The 25,685-nt window shown below is 44.2% G+C and overlaps 1 long non-coding RNA gene across 1 annotated transcript; it reads left to right on the plus strand.

Moving 5' to 3' along the window:
• Positions 1–2,976: 2,976 nt before the first annotated feature.
• LOC146062676 (uncharacterized) lies at positions 2,977–25,666 on the plus strand. Its single transcript, XR_014471459.1, has 4 exons — positions 2,977–3,097; positions 8,669–8,796; positions 21,664–21,747; positions 25,004–25,666. It is a non-coding gene; the product is annotated as an uncharacterized LOC146062676 (long non-coding RNA).
• The last annotated feature ends 19 nt before the right edge of the window (positions 25,667–25,685 follow it).

The following is a 25,685-nucleotide window of genomic DNA, read 5'->3' on the forward strand; positions in this document are numbered from 1 at the left end:
TCTCTCCCAGAGATGTTGGTACTCAAAGGGTTAAGGGAATTTCGATTTCAATTGTATATTTGCATCAGAGTTATCAATTGCTTGTACAACTTATTGGAGTCCAAATTTAATATGCTGTGGAGGTAAATACACTTTTTAAGTATCCACTAAAGAGGTATTTAACCCCTTGAGTGGTGGGTTTTGCTGGGGCAGGACAAACCTACCAGGCCCAGCAAAACCCACCACAGGACGTTGTAAGCCCCCCTGTCCCCATCCCCTCTCACCTCCGCAAAGCCGGAGCTTCCCCCCGCTGCCTGTCACATTCAGTAGTGACGTCGGTGGCAGGCTGAAGGATATTTGCGGCGGCTCGGGAGGACTCTGGTGCCTGAGCGCTCACGAGTCCCCCCCGAGCCGCGCTGAACATATCCGAGCCTGCTGCGGATGTCACTGCTGCTGTAAAATGAGTGGCATATGGCAGCATGGCGGCTGGTTCAGGGGAGCTCCGGCGTACGCCGGAGCTACGGTGATAGGGGTGGGGGACTGGGGCTCTAGAGGTGCTGCGCCAGTGGTGCACACCTGGACACCACTAGCGCGCACCTATTCTATATTAGTGGTAAGCCCAGAAATTTTCCGGGACAGTCCGCTGCGGCAATGTAGCTGAGCCCCGAAAATTTCCATTGTTTATTAATTTAGTAAGATCCTCTATCCCTGCTGTCCCATTCAGACAGGAAACTGCTGAATTTAGTGCAACAAAATTGCAAACCAAGCAATAAGACAATGACCTTAAGGAGCATACACATGGGTTATTTTTCCCTTATTTCTAAGCGATCTACCTAGATCGCATAGAGGTTTTTTAACAGCAAATTTATATTTTCATACATCTCTTTTATATCAGTGGCATGTGCTACACCTTTTTTCTTCAGAGACGTAGGGTGAGATTTAATAGGGTGAGAGATTCAGAAAGTGAGAGATTTGGTAAGAAATCTCCAGTTTTTTTAATGCGGCAATCATTTACACTGCAAAACCAGTATGATTTTGCAGTGTAAATGATTGCCGCTTTAAAAAAAACTGGAGATTTCTTACCAAATCTCTCATGTTTTGAATCTCTCATCCTATTAAATCTCACCCTGTAGTCTTTGAAACTACTATGACGGGTGCAATAACTGCATAGTCTTACATCTTGGAGGAGTTTGAGGAGTAGATACCATCCTTCGAGCCTGGAACTTAAAAGTTCAGCTTGTTGTTAAGACAAATTTAAATCCTGAAGAAGAGCGTTAAGATCTCCTTGAGATACAAGGTGATGTGCACATCGGACCAGACTAGGTGGCCAGACCGGCTGGCCGTCCGACCACCTGTTCTGGGGCGGGCAGGAAGCAGGGATGCACGCAATCCATCACAATGGATCGTATGCGTCCCTGCCGCCGGGAAGGTCCCAGCGGCTCGCAGGCTGTCGGGTGTCTGTACACTGCTGCGAGACATCGCAGGCAGTGTATGGGCACCTTTAGATCAGAGTTAAGCCCCCCACACACGGGGCAATGGGAGCCCCATCCTGAGCGATGTACTTAAGCACAGATCGCTGAACACACATCGCTGGCATACATGCGATGCACCAGCGATCTGTGCTGACCTGTGTTCTCTGGATAGAACACTTGTAGTATACTGCATGCAGTATAAACGTGGTCAGGCGATGGTGGCGCACGGGACTACACATCACAGTCGCTCAGGGGTATACACACAAAGCGATCACTGATTAATTTCTAAGTGATCTATTGCTTAGATCAGCGCAAGGGCGCGCATCATTAATGATATTGAGTATATATATATCTAGTATGGGGTATGGTAAGCTTAAATATTGCAGTGCCCATAAAATTCTATGGGGGGCTACTTTCGTGGCCTAAATTAGACTGCAACAAATATCTGCTGTGGTACTGTATAAATACATCTGGGGAATACAAAATTAAAGTGGAAATAAATATTAACTGTATATCGCTATTCACTAACTATATATATATATATATATATATATATATATATATATATATATATATATATATATATATATATATATATACACACAAACACACATACAGCACATGCTTTTTTTTAACATTCCACTCATGTATTCACTATTGTGCTGTAATAATAACTACATTTGCCATTTGCCATGCAATCCTAGTATATAATTTTTCAGCACAAACAAAAAAAAATGATACATTGTGTATCATACTTATTTGTTCAAAGAAACAACCACAGTGGAAAAGGGAAAAAAAAATCACATTGGCAGGTTTTCATTATTGATTCCAAACTGTTATTTTGATAATTGCTCTATTTGTTATGTACGCAGGGAAATAACCAGAAACACGAACTGGGAAATAGTTTGACAGAAAATAAAATCGCCTGCCAGATTACTCCATATATAAACTTAGAAATGAGGACACTCCTGTTAAACAAACCAGAAGCTTACACGCTGATTAGCAATGGCAAGATGGGGAGAATATGCTGCTAATTAAAGGTGCCTAATTTTGTCATGCTCTGGTCTCTTTGCCTTGCAGTCTCCCCCCGGTTCATCTTAAACTGTTGTCTAACCTTTTCCCTTAAACCATTTCATCTCCAGTTGATGGGAACTAGTTTCATTCCACCTCGTTCTGAGGTACAGAAACAATCTTCCTATTCAGTTGGTTGGCCTGAGCCAGCAAAACACGCACACACATACAGAGAATAAGAAACGAGGGTCCTGATTAATGGCTGCTAATTAGCAATGTTAATGACCAGGTGTCCCTGAGCATGGCCAGCTCCTCTCAGCGTGTAGTGATCCCTCAATGAGGGCCTTGCAAATCCATTCCCAGTGACCCTAGCCCTCAGCTGCCAGTAATGAAGCACAGCTCTGTCATTATATCCAGGAGAGGCTCAGAGGGAGGCCACTATCTACAACTCAAACCTTTCCCTGTGATTCTAGTGGATCATCTATTAATTAAACTAGCAGCCCCTCTTACCTCCTTCTTTAAGTAGCATTTAAAACTATGACTCTGTGTTTCTGTCATTTCATAGGAATAAAGACTAAGAAAATAAAATACAATGGGGATCATTTAGATTTGGAACCCTAAGCCTGTTTTTGAAGGTAAAATATTAATTTAATAAATATATATTGCTGATTCCGTATTATGCTTTCTGTATTTACCTGTTCTTTGCATCTGAAAGGGAACAGTGTACAGAAGCATTGTGTAAATGTATTTGAAGTACAGCAATGGCAGGTTATGCTTGCCTAAGTAGTGATTCAAGCCTGGAACCATAACAAAACACTATAACATACTGTGTACATCCAATCACTGCTAGCCATCTTCCTAGGTCCCGGATGAGTCATAGGGAAGCTACCGGGGGCGGGAAAGTGGGCTATTTTCAAGTGGGCCCGGCCTATTAGAGCCATGAAGCGGCCGCTCACCCCCCTGGCTGGGCCATGGACCACACGACCGCATGATCCACAACAAAAATGGCCACCACCAGCCTTGTCTTTTACAGCTTTCAAAATGGCGCTGCTGCACATGCGCAGCTGCACGCAGTTGGGAGTCCCCCTGTCTCTATCTCCCCAGCCCCACAGTCCGCAAAGTAGATGCTGTGCTGGGGACATAGCCAGCAGCTCAGAGAGCCGCTAGCCATGATCCCACATCATCACATCATGCCCCCCCCAAAAATCAGGTGCGTGCCCTCATCGCAGGATAGTCCCTCTTTAGCTATGGACAATGTTGGGAGGTATGCATATAGATTTTTGAGAGACCCCCCCATTAGGGCTGCTTCAAGATATTTCCCGGGCTGGTTTTAATTCCCAATCTGCCCCTGGAAGTTACTATGTATTGGTTAGTAGCAGCAGGTCTCCCGTTTGAGCTACACCTTGGATCTCAACAGGTGAAACCCTCCTTCTATAATAAATTGGTTTGAGGAATTACCAGTAACTTAAGTTTCTGCAGTTTCTGTGGCACTAAAGGTTCCGTTGGGGTCTGGATTAGGGCATACTAGTGCCTGTGCGGATGTAGTCAGAACGTCGACCCCAGAACTGCACCTTGTTTTTAGGGGTAGGTTATGGCTAAAATTTGAAAAAAAAAATGTTAACATTCTAGTGTTGACATGATCCAACCATGCTGAAGTTTGTAAATGTTGACATATTGTTTATTTAATTATCCCTAGACCTGCCTGTCATAGCCTAGTGCTGATTATGGCTTTGTACCGGCAATTACTGCAACCAGCCCAGTTTATTGGCTGAAGTGTGGAGGTTTTCAATCACGATCCTCAAGGCACCGCAACAGTCCCGGTTAAATATAACCATGGCTCAGCATATATGGTAAAATCCTCCAATTCATATTGCGTTGCACTTCCTTTGTCATCCAGTTTGCATTATACAACATTACAGTGCCCCAGTTAGGATTATGCCACATTAAAGTAGAGATGAGCTTGTTTGATCCCTAGAGAAATCAATCCCCCTGAATTTACCTCATCCAAGGCCGACTCAACAAAGACTCAATCTTCTGCGCCATTTTCGGGATCCAAAGCAAGGCTGAACACAATCATCTCATTGTTGGATTTTCACAAGATTTAAACTCTATATAAGTCCCGTGATCTGCGCCATATTCATTCCATCTCTGGGTTTCAGACAGCACGGACCTGTCTGTGCTGTCTGCTGCAGGTGGCTGCTATGGGGGACTATTATGGGGGACTATTAAGGGGCACTACTAAGGGGGCTGCTGTGGGAAACTACTTAGGGGGAGGCTGTGGGGGGACTGCTTTATTTAAAAAAAAAATTACTGCAAGGGTGCTGCTAAGTGTTCTGCATCATTGCAGGGATGCTGCCAAGTGTGCCGTATAATTCCATCTGCCAAATATGGATTATAATTCCAAAGGAGCTGCCAAATGTGCCGTATAATTCCAGGGGTGCTGATAAGTGTGCCATATAATTCCAGGGGTGCTTCCAACTGTACCATATAATTCCAGGGGTGCTGCTCTGTGTTCCATATCAATCCAGGTGTGCTCCTAAGTGTGCTGTATAATTCCAGTGGTGCTGTTAAGTGTGCCATATCATTGCAGTAGTGCTGCCCTGTGTGCCGCATCATTCTAGGGGTGATGCCCTTTGTGCTGTATAATTCCAGGGGTGCTGTGTATTGTTCCATATCAGGGTTGCTGCTAAGTTTGTCATATCAGTCCATGGGTGCTGCTAAGTGTGCCATATAATTCCAGGGGTTCTGCTAAGTATGCCGTATATAATTCCAGGGGTGCTGCCCTTTGTGCTGTATCATTCCAGGGTTGCTACTAAGTGTGCCAAATTATTTTAGGGGTGCTGCCAGCCGTATAATTCCAAGGATGCTGTAAAGTGTGATGTATAATTTCATGGGTGCTGCCCTGTGTGTCCTATCAGTCAAGGGGTGTTGCTTTTTTGTGCCGTATAATTCCAAGGGTGCTGCCCTGTGTGCTGTATAATTCCAGGGGTGCTGCCCTGTTCCAAAGCAGTCAAGGGGTGCTGGTATGTCTGCTGTATCATTCCAGGGATGCTGCTTAGTGTGCCGCATCAGTCCAGAGGTGCTGTTAAGTGTGCCATATCAGTCTAGAGAAGCTGCTAAATGTGCCGTATAATTCCAGGGGTGCTGCCCTGTGTGCAATATCAGTCCATGGGTGCTGCCCTGTGTGCTGCATCCGTACAGGGGTGCTGCTTAATGTGCAGGATCGGCCCAGGGGTTCTGCTGAGTGTGCCATATCAGTCCAGAAGTGCAGCTCCTACCCCTTTCAGACAGAAAAAACAACCCGGGTCCAACACGGGTTGCCGGCTGTGTGAAAGGCTCCGAACCAGGAGTTGTATCTTCTTAAAATGTGCTTATTAGCTGTGCAGCATGGCGCTGCGCGATTGGCTCAGTATGGAGGTAACACTGGACAAAATCATGGCTCTCCTCTGGCACAAATTCCTGCGTCGAGTGGAAGCCCTCTCCACCAGAAATTGTTCCTCTCTTATCCTGGAATAACACTGTGCCTGGAAGCACAGTGTAAGTACCTGCATAATGCTCTGATTTGCTGTAAACAGCAAAAAACACAGAGCACTTATGACCTCCGGGTTCAGCAACTCGTCAGCCATGTTTAATGCAATGCAGTGTGCAGTCACCACCCACTTTTCATGACCTCATCTGTGTGTGCCATAAAAAACGTCTATTTTTTATGACACAAGGTACATTGCAGGGCTGACCCAGGTTCAGTGTGAAAGGGGTCGACACCAGAATTTTTTGGGTCTAATGTGCTGTGTGAAAGAAGGTCATAAGCAAAAACCCCTTCCTGTGTTGAGATATCCGGGAATAACCAGGAATTTGAGGATTTTTCTGTCTGCAAGGGGTATAAGTGTGCAGTATCGGTCTAGTGTTTGTGCTGTCCTCTTCTGTTGCTTAACCAGCTACCTTGGTGCAACCTTTTGACCTAAAAACAATATTGTGAGGTGTGAGGTGTTCAGAATAGCTTAGAAATGAGTAGAAATTAATATTATTGAGGTTAATAATACTTTAGGAACAAAGAATACCCCAAATTCTATAATCTTTTCTTTTTATGATTTTATTAAAAAAAATATAGATCCAGAACCAAAACCCGCAAAACCAATCCAGATCCAAAACATGGAGGTGATCCAGATCCAAGGCCGAAACACAAAACTTGAAAAATGTTCGGGTGCACAACCCTATATTAGAGTGCCCCCAGTGCATTATAACATCGCACACCAGCAGTACTGTACCATTGTAACTACCACTATATCCCACTCACAGAAAATGGAATGTCAATCCTCTTAGCAACCTTATACTATGTATACTATGTAGAAGTTTAGAAAGATATTACAGCCTAATGGCCTCATAAGTTATTTCACCTTCTTTGCCAATGGCGATGCTTCAATTGCTCCATTCTTATTGGCAGCTTTTAAATCTTACAAGGCAGGCCCACACCTGCAGGGCCTACAAACAGTTTACACTGAGTTTTAAGACAGAGTAGTAGAGTGCATGGGACAACCAGTACCTACCTTAGGGGAATACTTCCTAATACTCGGAATTCCACTTTGAGTAGAGATCTTAATTTCAGCACGCTCTCCCTTTATGGGAAAGTGCTAATCTTATAGTTCAATCCGTGACCCCCAGTTAGCTTCACAAAGGCTGTAATCAAGGAGAAGCTTACCTTACAACAATGCCAGACTCATCAATTATTTTTCTGATTAGTTCAATGGAAGATGGATTATATCAGTGTGGAGCTTTACTGAGAGGGGTGCAATGATTGCAGGCCTGGACTGGGAGGCTGAGGAGCTGGGTAATTCCCTGGTCTCTTCCCTTTCTGGAAGGAGATAGGGCCACATTTGGAAGGATGGAGGGGGTGTGTTGTTGCCCAGCATGTATTGTCTTACACTCCGGGCTCCTTCCCCACCTCCCAGCTAGTCAGGGCGGTGTTAAGCCGCTCGCTAAGCAGCGAATGACTGCTGCGAATCAGGCCCAAAGTGCCGGGCATGCCCCCATAGTGACAGCAAAGGGTGGCATGGCTTGCGAATGTGACATTGCCACAAAGCCATGCCCTGTTTTTCTGAGGCTACACTTTTCGGGACAACATGTTCACCGGAGACCCAATTACACAATTTAAAAAGTTGGGAGGTATCGAAAAGCCTATTGCTATATTTACATTCAGAAACACATGTTTAATCAATATCTAATTCATGAGTAAGAGCAAAGTACAGGATAATGGTGCAGCCATGACTTTCCGGGGTGAATTTACTAAGATGGGAGTTCTTTTGAAGATGGGATGTTATTTAGCACCTTATACAGTAAGTTATAATAGAATCTGATTGGTTTCTATGGGCAACATCCCATCTTCAATAGCACTCTCATCTAATACCCCATTCTCACTGCCACAAAAACCCGGGTATTTGCCAGGGCAAGCGGTAATTTCCTGTGTCGTGTCTCAGTGTGAGTGAAATTCCCGTAATACCCTGGTAATTTCACGCGGGTTTTTGCAGGGTTATTCCAGGTAAATACACGGGTGTACGGCAATATGAACAGGCGAGATCTGGGTTTTTCACACAGGATGCTAAAAAGCACGCTGATGGGGGAATGAGATTGGGTTACATGTGATATCCATTTAATAATGCATAGAGGGGAGGAGAGATGTGCACTGGAGGGTTGAGGAAGTTTTGGAGCTGCTGGCTGTGAGAGGGGAGGAGGAGATCAAAAAGCAAATGACTGGCACTGTCAAGGATTCGACAGTGTTCTAGAACATCTCCAAAATCATGTCTGCCCTTGGCATCATTAAAACCCAGCAACAGGTATTGAACAAACTCAAAGCACTTTATAAGCAGTACTCCAAGTTCCATGCCCTTAATCGGAGGAAGAGCGGTGGTGCCACAGTGAAATGGGGTTGGCCAGGGCTGAGTTCCCAAAGATGATGTTGCACTGCTCATAAAAGGGCCAGTCCATACGGCCCTTTTATGAGCAGTGCAACATCATCTGTGGGAACTCAGCCCTGGCTAACCCCATTTCACTGTCCTCCTCTAGTTGTTTTGCTGGCAGTGCAGCAAGTTAGTGCAATGAACATGCTGCAGCATCACCCATTGATATTGAGGCCTCAGACAGTTGTGACATGGATTCCTACTCAGTGCAAGATGATATCCTGAATACGTAATTTCAGTCTCAACATTCTTCAGCAGGTCCAGCGTCCCCAGCATCCCCAGCGCCTCAGTGTCTGGAATGTCACCCACACCTGAAGCTAGTGGAGACCCTCGAGCGATGCAACAAATTGAGATTCCATATCATCCACAGTTACATTCCAACAGTAAGTTTATTTAATACTTTATAAGTATAAGTTTATTCATTGGCACACACCAATGTTACACAGTAAAAAAAAAAAAAAAATTAAATACACATCTGTCGCAGCATGGCCTGGCAGTTCTTATGGTAGGTTGCTAGTGTATGGACACCAACAATGTATTTTTCAAAGGTGGAGAACTAAAAATATTGTAGCTTGATGGACTAATGTGTTGTGTTTGTTTTTCTCGGGTGTGGTATAGGGTTATGACAGTTGGGATCCCGACAGTCATTAGCCCGATGTCGGGATCCCGACTGGCAGGATTCAGACAGCATGGCGAGCGCAACAAAGCCCCTTGCGGGCTTGCTGTGCTCACCACGCTGTGGGCACAGTGGCTCACTATGCTCGCCACCTATTCTATTCTCCCTCTATGGGGGTCGTGGACCCCTACAAGGAAGAATAGCCATTTTTCAGAGGGAAACTAAATTTTGGACCCCCAAACACAGGAAACATTGCCACACAGCACCAATGAATTGCCCTGCGTATGCGGCTAAATCACATCACCCTCCATCAATTCCCCCACATTGCTATGAGTATGTGGCTGCTCAACTTAATCAGGAGCAAAATGCCGCTGCACAAACCCTTTAGTACCACCGTTACCAACAGTTGTAGATCTAGTTACACTATGTAAAGGTGCATTTTATTGCCTGTCTGTCCAGCCTGTATATATGGCATGTTAGCGATTTTATTTTTTGATAATGCTTGACCATTTTTTTATATTCCTAAGTTTTTTTTTTTTACAAAATGTGTATTTATGTTCACACAGTTCACTACCTGTTCAAAGAAAAGCACGTTATTGTACATATGAATATAATATGTACAAAAACATTGAAATGTCTTAGCAGATTTTTACAATAATAACCCTACTGGGTTGATGACAATAGGTTTGCCATGATGGTAGTGCGAATGTCATCAACAAAGGTGTTTGTCCCCTCATACATACCAGAGTCTGCAGAATGGTCTGATAGCTCAGACTCCAGTACAGTTCACTCGAGTCCAAACTGTTCTTTCTGAAACTCACAAAATGTTATGCAACACACAGCAGGCAGCAACTACATGAGGCATGAAGCTGGTATCAATGTCATTTTGCTTCATTAACCAATGCCAATGGCCTTGAAACCACTATCCTTGCAGAACTGAGGGTATGGGTGAAGTGAATTTGTTCAGCAGTAAGTTGATGGCGCTGAGTGAACCCTTTCAGTAACCATCAACGTAATGGGTAAGCCTTATCCCAGATGATATGTACTGGGATCTCTACCCCATCGATGATCTTGGATTTTTGTAAAGTGAGAGAAGAGTTTGAATATGTAATTGTGTGAGTACAAGTATGGCCATCTGGTGGTGCTTTACAGAGAATAATGCCACTTACCGAACAGGTATAATGACAGAAAGTTAGTAACAACACGTGGTATTTTGCTTACACAAACATTAACCCAAAAAACTGTCAACTCCAAAAACATATATCTTTACCTCCCTAGGAAACAACCAGCCATGCTGCCTCTCCTCAGAATTTAAGGTATAGTTCGGAATTGGCCAGAACCCTTGCATCATGCGAATGACCAGGCCAGCCAATAAAGACATCAGTGAAACTGCAAAATAAAAAGTGTTTAGAATTGTCTTACAATAAACATTATAAAAATCAGTTAAATATATATATATAAAAAAATTATACCAATAGTTGTGGTCAACTACATCCTGTAGAATAATAGAGCGCCAGCCTTTGCGGTTAAAGTAATCAGCATGATGGTCAGTGTGGGCAATAATAGGTATGTGAGTCCATCTATAGCTCCAGCACACTGTGGATATCCACGATGCAGGAAACCAGTGATGATGTCATCTAGTCGCATTCCTTGAGGTAAGGTGATGAAGCGATGGTAAAGGCCTTCCAGCAAAGCCTGCGTAACCTCATGCACTAAAGTGCAAACCGTTGATCTTCCCACTTCAAACAAGCAGGCAACTGTGCGGTATTCTCCAGGGGTAGTATACCACCACAACACTATCGCTAGTCTCTTTCTCTGTGAAATGGGTTTTCTGCAGTTTGTGGTCTGCCTAGAAAGTGCAGGGGTGATAAGGTCCCGCACATATTGAAAGGTCTTACGTGACATGAGAAAGTGTTCGATCCACTGGTCATCCTCATAACCCTCCACTGTAGACCAAAACACTTTGCCATGACTGCGGTCTCTGGTCCATGTTCACCGGGTAGTCGCTGTGCTTACTATCAATATGGAGGTAATGCTGGACATGATGAAAGCTCTTCTCCTGCACAAGTAATGAAGCTGAGCACTCTCTCTCTCAGCTATAAATTGCGCTTTCCTCCTCTTCAAAGTATACTGTGCAAAGTAGCACAATGTTAGCAGCTGCAGCAAGCTCTCATTTGCTGTATGAAACTGCAAAATAGTGCAATAAACCAGGAACTCCAAGCTACTCAGTAGCACCTCGTCGGCCATGATTAAAGCAATTCAGTGTGCTGGGAAAAAGAGTCCCCTTTAAATTACATCATCTTAGCCAGCCAGTAAAAGCCGCTTTTTCAAAAGTCAATCAAAGCTGCTTCTAATACCCCATTCTCACTGCCGCAAAAACCCGGGTATTTGCCAGGGCGACCAGTAATTTCCCATGTCGCGTCTCTGTGTGAAAGGGTCTTTGTGAAATTCCCATGTGTTATGCCCCGGGAATTACACACAGATTTTTTGCAGTGTTTTTCCTGGGTAATACACGGGTGTGTGAACAGGTTAGACCTGGGTTTTTCTCACAAAATGCAAAAAAGCAAGTTCATTGCATTGCTCAAAGCTGCTTTTTAAACCAAAAGTAATCAAAGATACTTTTTAAACATCCAATCAAAGCTGCTCTTAGATGCCACACACTTGATGGCAGGCATACCAGGGGAAGCAGTGTAAATGGGGCAGACATGGGAATTTCCCGGGTCTAAAGGTACATACACACTGGGCGACTATGCTCAGCGTGTATGGACAGCGATGACCGATGTCATCGCTGCGGGGAAAGCCGCTCAGTGCAAACACACTGAGCGGCTTTCCTCCTGCCCAGGGCCGACGGAGGCGGGGGGAGGACGGCGTTGCATAGCGGAGAACTATGCAAAGCCGTCCTGAAAGCCGCTCATCTGCTGGTATAGCCAATCGCGTGTTTTCGCTTATCCGCTTCTTCAGGGCAAGAAGCGGATAAGCGAAAACGCGCAATCGGCACCCTAGCCGTGCGAGCGTTTACTTACCGTGTGCTTCTACATATGTTATGCGATAATACACATGTTGACAACCCGGCCAGACTCAGCCCTTTTCAGGGCTAACTATTTGTCCTTTATCTAGTTACATAAAAGCATGTCAGTTTGCCATATGAATAGTCCAACTCGATAACCCTTTGCCTCCTGTTCAATGAATGTATATACCTCACTGTGTAATACAACAGAGGCACGAGTGTTAAATAACATCCTATCTCTGGGCTTCAGATACAGTAATCAGGGATGCTGACCAGGAGATATATCTGTTCCAATGTGTCAAGACAATTTGTCAGCTATCAATAAATTACAAATCAGCGCTCCCTGATACTCTCTGAGCTCAGCCCTAATCGCAGGAAATATATACATTAGCACCCTGAGAAATATACTAATATTGCATATGACCATCGTTACCACTGATATATGTGTATCATCCACTCACTTGCTGCGGGATACCATTAGCTCTTGCAGCAAGTATAATCAGTATTGAACTTTGACCTGTGTATAAAAAAGAGGTATCACCGTGATAAAGTTGAGCCCATATACTGACTGTGTGTGATACTGTGATTGACAGAATACGCAATAAGGTCTCAGTTCCCTCATGCAAATTCAGCTAAGAGGAATATAAGGACTGAAGTTTCTCAGAGGTGCTTGCAGAACATGCACTTTCATTTTCTTTGGATAAATGATAAACAGTAACATCCTGTACAAATGGTAACATGTTTCTTTCTTGTTACAAATTGACACAAATACTTAGCAGTGAAACTGCAGGAATTAAGCTGCTTCATACTTGTCTAACAACATAATTAAAATTATTTTAAGCACACGCGGCACGCTCGCATGTGCTTTTTTCTAAAGGACCTCCCCCATCTGTATGTTTTATATGTGTTTTTTTATATATTTCACGTGTTTTACAATTAAAACAATAAAAGTTAGATTTCAGGACTCACTTTCTTCTACTGGTGCACCACACCAAGACAAATCTTTTCTCTCTTCTCTTTGTGAATTATGCTATTTGTCAGTGGTAGCACACCCCTGAATTATACAAGCAACAAGGCTGCTATAACTATGGACAGGGGGCCACTCTTGTATCTCACAACAACCCAACACAATTGTAAGATACACGGTCTTGTGCGATTGTACCCAAACCCCCCTTTGTTTTCAGCGACTTTCAGCTCAAAGTCGCCCAGTGTGTATGGGCCTTAAGGTGCAGTATGAATGGGGTCTGTAGAGCTGAGATGCTCTATGCCCAGCCAAAAACAGGGGAACAAAAACCCGGGATTTCGCAGGGGCGGCAATGAGAACGCAGCATAAGATTCCTCACACTTGTTGGCAGGGCAGATCAGGGGAAGCAGTGTGAATGGGGCAGGCACAGGAATTTCCTGGGTCTAAGGTGCATTATGAACTGTGAGCAATGATCTGTGCCCCGCCAAAAACCCAGCAACAAAAACCTGGGTTTTTGCAGGGGCGGCAATGAGAACGTGGTATTAGTAAATCTGCCCCTCGGGGAGGAGAGAGCATTGCACTGTGGGGGGCATACTTATTGGCACTGTGGGGGCATACTTATTGGCACTGTGGGGGCATACTTATTGGCACTGTGGGGGCATACTTGCTGGCACTGTGGGGGCATAACTGGCACTGTGGGGGCATTGTTGGCACTGTGGGGGCATAACTGGCACCATGGGGTCATACCTGGCACCATGGGGGTATTCCTGTTTCTGGCACTGTGGGGGCATACCTGGCACCATGGGAGCAAATGTGTATCTGGTACTATTTGGGCATATATATATCTGGCACTGCACTATTGGGGGCATATGTGTATTACACCCCCATTATCAATGGACGCACCCCCCATGTGGCTACCCCCAATTTTTGGCGCGCGCACGCCATTGTGTATATGTCATAGTGTGTCAGGGGCATTACAGCGTGTGCCATAATGTGTAAAGGGCATTATTTGGTTATTAGGCAGATTTTTTAATTCTTTTAATTTTAGTAGCTCTTCGGGTGGTTTACTTTGCCGCGAGTAGCTCACACTCCAAAAAAGGTTGGAGACCACTGTCATATAGTATGTAATCGCAATTGCATTTTTACTATGGTTGCTCATTCATCTGATGTTCTGCATGTCAAGTTGTATAACTGGATGAAATACAGCATGCGGTTACATGCATGCTGTAATAATACATTGCACTTCCCTTAACCAGGGACAGAATGTATGGCACTTGCTACAGTATGTATCCTTACATCACATCACACCATCTGAGTACAAAAAAATTGACACAAGTTACTTGCGCTCACAAAAGAGATTGCTACTGGAAATACCACAAGGATTGGGATACCACACCCAAAAAAATATACCACAAGACAACAAGATGTGGATCTCCAAAGCGCTACCTCCGGAAATGTTCTTGATCCCCTAAATGTATGTGGGTGGAGAGAAGAAAATCTCCAATTGTGTGGGGAAAATAGAACAACAAAAATTTTCTGATTAGTATAGGTCTGTGAACTAGATTCCACCAATTCCGAATCTCGGAGTGACTCACCTAGTCAAGCTAGGAGATGTTCCCATAACGGTTTCTTTATAGGCTGTCAACATATATAAAAATGAGAACTCACCAGAAGGCAATGCCCTATTTTCATCCAAAGGTTTCTTTTTATTTTCTCATCCAAAAAGACAGGACCATATGGACAATCCAAAACACCGATATTTATTCCTTAAAAACAGGACATTCACCCTCCCACTACACAAGAACGTTCCTCTCCCACCCGGAATGGAAGAGATAAAGTCCAAGTAGTGTAGATGACAGCACACAAGTGGATAGGGGGTCAGTCCAGAGTTAAAATAATCCTTAAAACACCAACGCGTTTCGAACTAATAAAGTTCTTCCTCAGGGTGAAGAGTATAAATACAAAGTGCACCCAGTGGGGTATTTATACCTAACAAGTCCCGGTCTTTGCTAAAACATGGCTTCAATGGTAAAAATCATTTTGTATAAAACCACAACAATCCCAGCGATACATTTTCAATATTAGAGGAATATTAATTTTGAAAATGTATCGCTGGTTGTCACACGTAGCCGCGACGGAGCGCGGCGGGTACAGTACTCACCCGTCCGCGCCCGCCGCCGGCTAGCGGGTGCAGGTCCCAGGCTGCGGCGTGCCGGTAGGGGCAGCTCCAGGTAGGGATGGCAGCAGGGGAGCGTCGGGTAGCGGCGTCCTTGCAGATAGCGGCGTCGGGAGGCCGGCGTCGCCATCTTGGTTGAGGGCAGGAGACAGATTGGCCCAGAGTGGAGGTTCCCTCCTCTTCCTGCGCTGACGGCCAATGGCAGCCGCCCCCTGGGGATATAGGGGATCTGCCTAGGCTGTTCAGTGTCAGTGCAATAAGTCTTTGGAGTCATTCACAACTCCTAGTTGATTCCTGGATCCTGACTCTTTCTCTCCTGACTCTGGTGCCTTGCTCCCTGCATCTTTCTACAAGGAAGTTTTCTCCTGACACCAATGCTGCAAGTCCTACCTAGTGCTTGTTCCTGCTTGTGTCCCAGAATTACCCTGCTCAGCTTTCCGCTGTCCTCCTTCATTCAACTCATTCATTCCATCATCTTTCAGTCATCCGGATCCATTTCTTCTATCATCAAATCAACCTCTTTCCGGATCTTCCTCTATGTACTCTGGCTCATCAAGTATACGTTTCCAGATTTACCTGCCCGTTATTAGTATTGTGCTGGACTCTATTTAAGTTATCCAACTGTCACTTAAAGAAGTATTTGAGTGTAGTTTATCATTTATGAAATCCGTTATTAAACCGGCACGTTTCAATCCTACTCCTCCTGGTCCGTCTCCAGTTCCTGTGCACCACACGACTCCATCCAGCCCTTTAGCCGTGACACTGGGATTGTTGTGGTTTTATACAAATTTGTGTTGTTCTATTTTCCCCACACAATTGGAGATTTTCTTCTCTCCACCCACATACATTTAGGGGATCAAGAACATTTCTGGAGGTAGCGCTGTGGAGATCCACATCTTGTTGTCTTGTGGTACATCACACCATCTGCTAGGACAAACATCACATAGCGTGTACCAAGATTTAGCTGTGGTGCATACTAGAGAACCAGACATTCAGTGCGGGGCTGACTTGTTGCACAACCTCTATGACCTTGTCCTTTGTATTTTTGATCCTGAATATATTACTGTGAGGATCCTCTATCTCCTATCCTTTTGTCCCAACTTTGTGCTGACCTCTTATAAAATCCACAGTCATTTCTTTTCTCTCTCTCTCTCTCTCTCTCTCTTTGCGAGATGTACTAAGTGGTAAAATGTAGAGTGATAAACCACCATCCAATCAGCTCCTACCTGTCATTTTTCAAACACAGCCTGTGACATGGCAGGTAGGAGCTGATTGGTTGGTTGTTTGTTTATCACTCTGCATTTTATCACTTTTCAAGCTTAGTACATCTGGCCCTCTCTCTCTGTTTACAGTATTACAGTATATTTTGTGTGTTTATGTAAAATTTGAATGCTAAAATAGCATGGTATAATGATAGAAAACTCAGTAACATTATTAGCCCATTAGATCACATGACCATGCATTACTTCCCAATGACCACGCAGATCCTAGTGTAACCCCCAAATGTCACATGACCATCTGTAAACAAACCCAGCAGTATGGGGGCATACACACTGGGTTATTTTTCCTAAATTTATAAGCGATCTGCCTAGAGTTAGCACAGATCACCCATACACACATTGCTACGTGTGTAAGGGTGATCTAGACACCGGGGAAATTGCTTGCCCTATATCGCTTAGGACAAAACGCTAAGCAGGATCGCCCCATGTGTATAGAGGGTATAAGTAATACAGAGACTACTGACACAGAGCAGTGCATCCCTGCCTCACTGACAGCAGCCCACCCTTGCCACGCTGACAGCAGCCCATGCCTGCCTCACTGATGGCAGCACATCACTCTCTCACACATTTTTTACACAAAAACGACTTATTCACTTATGCCCCTTTCAGACCGCACTAAAAAACTGGTATTTTGCAGATTTTTAACCATTTTAAAACGGTAATATGTGCGGAAAGGTGCAGAGTGATTTTACCATTTCCAAAAAAAGTTTTGGGGAAAGGTAAAAAAGCAGGGTTCTACCCATTTCAGACCCGTTTTTTTTGCTGTCTGAATGGGTCTAAAATGGTACCCAGGCAACAGTGAGCACTATTGATCCCCAGCACAGTGCATATTTAATGAGCCGGCCGCTCGTTACATATGCGCATATGTAATGAGTGGACGGCTCATTACATATGCACTGCGCTGGCTCAGAGCGGACCAGCTAATGCTCAGTTTCAGACCCCCTACCCTTACCCTTCCAGCATCCTGTAGCTCTCCTTCCTGCCTGCAGTGCGGGAGCTCCTGCTGGCAGTTTAGGTGCAGGCTCTGGTGCCTGATCCCCTCTCTCTGTACCTCCAAGAGGTCACTGCCCATCACTGCTTTCACACCGCAAACCTGCTTTAGACCAGGTGTTTACATGCGATGTGAAAGGGGTTAAACTTGCTCTGACCCATTTAAAAAAAAAAACATTTTAAATACCTAGTCTAAGCAGGTTTTGCAGTGTGAAAGCAGCATTACACTGTTAGCCATTTACATGTTTAAAACTAATTCAAATTAAACAGCCTTTTCTTATCTATTGTTTCCTCCTGTTCTGTATCTGCTTCACCCTATTATATCACAACATGGTATTCATATATAATTGCACAACAATATATGTATATACCAATCTTGGGTGTTAGGTTGTGCTATTATACTGTATACGAATACCATGTTGTAATATAATAGGGTGAAGCAGATACAGAACAGGAGGAAAAACTAGGTAAGAAAAAGCTGTTTAATTTGCATTATTTTTAAACATATAAATGGATAAGAGGGTCATATATATATATAACATTAAACCTATAAAGTTGTACTTTTGTTATTTTGCCATATGTTGGCCTACCTGCAGTGCAGTATGGTTTTTCCCATTTAAGAAAGATTTTGCATTTGCGATCGACTCTGAATTAGGCCCATTGTAAAATAAACATTTTTTCCAATCTTAACAGACTGTTTTCATTTTATTGTTGAATATGGTGTCTGGTGTAAAAGGAACATAACAACAGACGTAGAGTCGATGCTCCCACATGGTCTACATGAAGATGGAAATGAACACCCCCGGAATCTAACTTGTTATTATTCGTTTACGCTAATATATGGAACTTCAGATGTCTATCACAGTGAAGTGTCTGGGTCCATTAGGAAACCTGTGCAATTATCTATCTTGAGAGGTATAGTGAGTGGTCTGATGTGCTTTTCCATGTTGGATGGAACATTGTATTTAAGCTCTAACATTTTCCCCAGTATTATATATTGTATAAAGGTAAAACAAACATTAATGTGCATGTGCAGAAGATTGGAACATATTCCATTCTCTATGTAAGGTTTAGGTTCAAATAACCATTCTACTTTTGTTTTGATAGGGGGCATTTTTTATAAAAGAGATGGCCAGTGTGCAGGCTCCATGCTGACTGCCTCCTCTTTGTGCCAAGGTCTACTGCACATATGGGACTTCTCTACAGAACATGCAGAAATCACTGGTAAAATGGCCCCCAGGACAAATATAACTATATATATATGGGTGCATAGTGTGTAGTACACCAGATACCCTGCACCCATTATGTCAGGTGTGCTGCTGCTGGTTTTGTTATGAAGCTGTTGCTCAGCAACCAGGACTGGGTTCAGTGTGCAGCAGTCCACCTGCACTGGATATTTCCTTAGCTGGTTACCCTTCATTAGAGATTCTGATCAGCTCTTCCATGCCGGTGCTACTTTATGTTGAGCTCCTAGTGAATGTTTAGCATTAGCTGCACACAGTGCAGCTCCTTGGTGCATTTCCCAGCTGGAGCTCCTAGCAAGCTGCATCTCCTGGTGTTCTTGGTCGTCTGTACCTCCGGTCCATGAGTCACTTACTCCGGGGTGTCATGAGTCCTGCGGGCCTTCTGCACATTGGGGCTTCTGTTTGTATCCTGTTGTTCTATGTATATTTGGTGTCTGAGTTTATTTTATGTTTTCTCGTTATTAAGGGTTCGACAGGGTCACTGATTTTCTTTTGTATGCAATGAGATCGCTTCTGGTACTTGCGTAATAGCGGCAAGGTTGCCTCTGGTTCTTATTTGTGAAGAGATTGCTATTGTTCTTTTGTCTGCGACGAGGTCTGTTTTTTGTGTGCATTTTTATTGCTTACTTTTCCAGGTAACCTAGTTTTATTAAGTTATTTTTCATCTTGTCTTCCCTTAGATTTCAGTTTTGAGGTCATCTTGGTATTGCGAAAACGATGGAATTACTTTATCTGTCAGTATTGTGGCTAACCATGTTGGAGGACGTGAAAAAATTTATCACTTCTTGTGAAGTGTGTGCGAGAAGTAAGAACCCTCGGGGACCACAACTTGGGCTATTACAACCGTTACCCATTACTTTGAAACCGTAGACACATTTTTCTATGGATTTTGTAGTGGATCTTCCTAGATCTTCCAGGCATTCTTGTATTTGGGTTATAGTTGATCATTTCAGCAAAATGGCGCATTTTTGTACCATTGGAGAAATTCCCTCAACAAGAACTAGCTGTTCGTTTCCTGCAGCAGGTTTTCCGACTTCATGGGCTGCCTTAAGATATCATATCTGATCAGGGTCCTCAGTTTGTGGTGGTATTTTGGAGGACGTTCAGTATACAAATGAAAATTAGCCTAAGTCTGTCTTCGGGTTACCACCCGCAGTCCAACGGACAGACGGAGCGTGTAGTTTCTCTTAAATATATTAAAGGGCCTTTGGAGCAGTTTTCTTAAAGAAATTCTTCAAACCCTTTAATTTCACTATTCTTTTATAGCAAGCAAATTGCATTTCCCATACTTATAATGTTTGTACCGTCACTTATATTTGTTCACCAAGATACAACACTGAGCAAGCTAGATTATTGCTCAGCTAAACTTGAAATTATACCGGACTCAGATCTGACAATTTGCAGATGACTGTGAGTACTTAGCCACCTCCTAGACAGAGTGAAAACCGCCATGTACAAATCTGCGAGTAATTTGTGGAAAATACTGTCACACATGCATTTTACCCGCCATCTAATGATACAGTATGTACCAGTCTGTGCAGATGTGAGTAAGTCTGACCCCTGCACAACTCTGCGACTGAGACAGGCTGATGGAGGCTGGCTTTGACATTACACACCCTTGTTTAAAATGTCTGGGCATGTCTGTGTTTTTTCAGATACTCCCAGAAAATGGTAGGTGTCCACCTCCAAATGACCGCGTCCATCAAAATGCAAGGGGATTGTGATTTCGCTATTTCTGTCACTCTTTAGACAAGTGCTAGTAAAGGCATGAACATGTTTTAATATTATAGAGGGAGGTGGTATATCTTTTTAATGGGGAGTGGTACAGTATGTTCGTTTCTTTCTGGGAGGTTGGTGTGTATTTTAAAACTGGCTGTGGTGAGGGTGGTGTATTGAAATTATGGGGGACATTTACCAAAATGGATTCGTAGAAAAAAGGTGTATTCGTAGGCAGAAATACACCTTTTTTTTTTACGAATTTGTATTTTCGGGATTTACAATCCCAAAAATACAACAATTCGTAGTCCTAAAGATGGAACATTCGTATTTGTATTTACAAATACGAATGTCCTACACCATCGATAGGATACGACAGAAATCACCATTCAAAAGAATGGTGGTTTCTGATTTACTAAGCAGCCGTACTGATAATACGGCTGCTTAGTGGTGTAAAACAGGCATGCAAATACGACAGGAAAATAGAACACCATTTTCCTGTTCTATTTGCTTTAAGCCTGCACGGATCAGTCAGATCCGTGCAGGCTTCAGTGTAAAAAAATAGAAAAATTAAATAAATAAAAAAAAAAACCGGCGTGGGGTCCCCCCCACATCCGAAACCAGCACCAGGCTGACGGAGCCTGGAGCCGGTAATTAAAAATCAGGGAACCCGACAAATAGGGGTTCCCTGATTTTTAACAACCAGCCCCAGGCTTCAGGTCCGGGGCTGGTTCCCAAAATACGGGGGACAAAATGACTAGGGGACCCCGTATTTCAAGAACCAGTCCCAGGCACAACCAGCCAGCAGGGTAATGTCACAGCCGGGGGACACTTATTATATAAGGTCCCGCGGCCAAAACATTAACCCTACCGACCAGTCAGCCTGGCCAGGGGCCCTGGGGGAGTGGGGACCCCCCTAATGAAGGGGTCCCCCCCTCCAGGACTTACCTGACCAGGCTGAAGCCTGGTACTGTCCCCGATGCCCCTGTGCGGTGGGCATCGGGCTGATTATGGTGTAAAAAATAGATTAAACTATTGTTTTTTACTGTGGCACTACAAGTGCCAGCAAGCCTCCCCAGCAAGCTGGGACTTGGAGAACCACAAGTCCCAGCCTGCTGGGCATTAAAGGGCCCGCTGGCACTTGTAGTTCCACAGTTAAAAAAATAGTACACAAAACACACTGACACACTTTTAAAATAAAACTTTAATACATACAAAGCCCACACATACTAATACTTACCTATCTTCTTCCCGTAGGTAGCCCTGATGTCCTGGTCCTGTGTCGTCTTCTGGTCCTGTGTCGTCTTCTGGCTCCATGTCGACCGTCGGAGAAGTTGGGAGGTATGCCTTATACAAGAGGGTGGATTTCTAGATGCTGTTAAAAAGTGCCACAAGTAATGAAGAAAATCTTAATGTTCTTTTAGTCTCATGTTTACCTTAAGGGTGGGATGTATTAATATACATCTCCGCCCCTCGCTGCCCGGCCGCCGCGATGCCAGCGCATATGTACTAACATATGCAGCTGGCATCGCAATGCGGTGACGGAGGCCCCCAGCGATACCATTAATGTGGTTTGTGGGGGGGTCTCCATCACCTCCTTGGCTATGTGGCATCTCCTCCTCCCCTGCAGCCAGAAGGATATCCTCGGCTGGCTGTAACATGCTGCTGGGGGAGGAGGAGCAGTACGGAAGCCGGGGATTGAGGGTAGGGAGGCTGCGGTGGATGGCAGACGGCGATAGAAGCCCATAGGTGGCAATACCCTGCCCTGCGTTGACGCATCGGCGGGGTTTTAGTACATATGAAAATGCGGTAAAATGGGGGTTTTACCACATTTTCGGCTTAGTACATCCCGCCCTAAGTTACAAATGAGGCAAAAAATCTGAATTTTACGAGAAATTTGGAAAAGCTATAATTAATTAAGGTGATTTTGCCAGAGACTGTAGCCTGGACTTTCCAGTACGTAATGTGAAAGGATACCTATACAATGGATAAGAAAAAACAAAACATGAAGTCTTTCTTTCCAGCAGGTAGACAGCATACAGGATCTTATAGTTTGGGCAGGTTTTACAGCAGGCAATACACAGGCTTCACAAGTGGGTAAAACAATCCAGAGGTTCCTAGCATAGTCCTCACACCCCAAACCCAGTGCTATTTTTCAGCAGGAACCAGCAGGAAACCTCCAATTAAATATGACATCATCAGGAACGGAAAATTTACTTTTCATAAGATAAGTTGGTACTTGTGTAATAACTGGGCGCCCGTTTTTTTCATCGGGTCGGAAAAATCGGTCACATCGCATGCGACCAAATCGCATGCGATGCAATGCGACCGACCCGATTTTTACATTGGATCCAATGTTAAATGGTCCCTGAGACCCAATTTTAAATTGTACCCAATGTTAAATGCCCCCCAGACCCCATTTTTAATTGTTTACCCACCCTGATGGGTAATTACTATGTCAAATGGCCCCCATTGTTAAAGACACGCCACGATCACCAACCGCAGCGGTACGCGTCCTCCGATCTTTTCATACCCCCACTATCCACGTTGGTGCGGAGTTGAGTTTATATAGTGTGGCGAGCGCAGTGAGCCACTGAGCCCGAAGCGTGGGGAGCGCAGCGAGCCCCGCGAGGGGCCGCGGAATACGAGGCCAAAGCGTGGCAAGCGCAGCGGATTACTTAACATGTATTCCGCGGGTCTGGGGGCCATTTAACATTGGACCCAATGTAAAAACGGACCCAATGTAAAATCGGGTCTGAGGGGCCATTTAACATTGGGTCCAATGTAAATATCGGGTCGGTCGCGTCGCATCGCATCGCATCGCTTGCGATTTTGTCGCATGCAATGAGACCGATTTTTTCAGATATTACACAAGTACCGATAAGTTTTATTTTAAAGTCACCTGTGAGTGCCTTTGTTTCTAAATACAATATATACATATATCTCTCTCCCTCTCTCTATTATATATGTTTTTTTTTTTTTATTTAATTGATCCACCCCCAGACCTGGAGTTCCTGAACCTATTTTTCCAGAAAAATAGTACTGCCCAAACCTATTGCCCAGCCACTAATTAGGTGTTGTTAATTAGCCAAACACTGATTCACATCAGATCTTAGGAAAAACATGTAATGGACCTATCAGTCTTGGGTACTTGTTTCCTAGCACGGCCATGAAAATCTTGGCCATCGGGGGTAATTTGAGTGGCCTGCGACGCGACCGACGCGATGCCCCCGATTTTTCCATTGAAATGCATTGAAAACAGTGAAAAATCGGGTCGGTCGCGTCGTGTGCACCTAAAAATGCTTAAATGGTCCAGACGCGATGCCCCGATTTCCCCATAGGGAACAATGTTAAATGCCTCAATTTTCCCGCGATAACCACGATTTCCCATAGGAAACAATGTTAAATGGATTAATTTACCCAAATCAGCATAGGAACAATAGTAAATGGGCCAAAAACACCCCTGAACATTGAAATGTCCCCCCAAAAGTAGTTGACGGCACCCCGCCATCAACGTGAACCCGAAGCGTGGCGAGCGCAGCGAGCCCGCGAGGGGCGGCGGTACGCGTCCTCCGACCTTTTCATGCCTTACTATCCACTAGGGCGTGGAGTGAGAATAGAATAGTGTGGCGAGCGCAGCGAGCCACCGAGCCCGAAGCGTGGCGAGCGCATTTAACATTGTTCTCTATGGGGAAATCGCGGGCATCGCGTCTGGCCCATCGCACCCGATTTTTTAGCGGCCGCGATGCCCGCGATGGCCCCGATTTTACCCCCGATGACCGCGATTATGATCGTTGTGGCCGTGCTAGGAAACAAGTACCCAGTCTTGCTGCTGCTGCTGCTGCTGCTGCTTTAAACCCTGAGATCCTGCTGATACTGTCCCTACCACACTATCCACTCTTCTCCATGTGCCAAATTTCATAAATAACCCTTGTAGCCTATCTGAAAGATCTTACTTTCTGACTGATTGCAAAGGTAAGGAAAGGTAAGGTAAGGAAAGGCACAATCAGATGTGTTAGGATAATCACATGTAAGCATACATAGACATAAAACCACAGTGTATGGTAATTATTTATATAATAAGAGAATACTTAGGAAAGTGTTAACCCAGATTCTTTCATGGAGACACAATCACAATGTACACATCAATTACATTATTGTGAATATGAACAGTACAAGATAACAATCCTTTTTCACTTGTTATTGATAAGGAATGATTGGCTTAGAAGGATCTTGAAGTGGGACTTAGAAGATAAGGGTAAAATGCTTTACAAACTTGTCCAATCTTTAAACTGCTCTCTGAATATGTTGCATTAGTGGATACTTAGCAACCAAGCAAATAACCTTAGCAGAGGAACCTTTATTTGATGCCAGCAACCTGTACTTCAGAGTAGAACTGCAGTGTATGCAAGGGGTGTAGATAAACCTGGACCTAAAGCAACTTCAACTACCCAACTTTGTAATGGGTACCAGTGATGTTCTGTTCTAGCCTTGCTTGTAAAATTTTACTGGATACTGCAGTTGCAAAGCATGACATTCTATTCAGTATTTGTCTGTGATTCCATAAAAGCTTTTGGTTTTGCATTTTGACTTCTAGACTGCACAAACTAATTACTTTGATTGGACACTCCCACACAAGCCCCTACAGCAGAAACGTGTTCGTGAAGGTATAAAACTTTTCAGATCAGATGGATGTGTTTCACCAGGAGACTGTCTGATGCCAGAAAGTACAGTAGATACAGTAAAGCATGGTGTTATGCTATGTGTCCGTTTTTACAGAAAATTTGGTATCCCAGATGGACTGGCCAACTCAGAGTCCAGATCTTATTCCCACTGACAATGTATAGGATGAATTGGAGCTACAGTTGTGTTCTAGACAGACTCAACTTTCTTCAGTGTCACAACCTGCTGCTGTCCAAGAACTTGGGACAGTTTGCCAGAAAGGGTGCCTGCAGTAATCACTTCAACTGGCTGACCTACAACATACTGATATCAATAAATCCAAATCTCCTTGATCAATTTGCTGTCAGTACCCAATAACTTTTGTCCAACTGGTGTATGCAATCCTCCCAACATTATGGACGTTCCTACCAGGATTCTTCCATGCAGAAAGTTGCTTGCATCCAACTGGTGTGGCCTCTGCAAAAGGGTGTGTGGCTTTCCATGAATGACATGCTCACGAGCCATACCTTCCACTTGCCGGCACTGTTGGGGCATGCCCAGCACTCTGGGAGCTGCTGGCCATGCCCTAAGACTCTCTCCTGTTGCTAACATTTGTT

This window comes from Crinia signifera, chromosome 3 (assembly GCF_055691185.1).
Source record: "Crinia signifera chromosome 3, ASM5569118v1, whole genome shotgun sequence".
Lineage (NCBI taxonomy): Eukaryota > Metazoa > Chordata > Amphibia > Anura > Myobatrachidae > Crinia > Crinia signifera.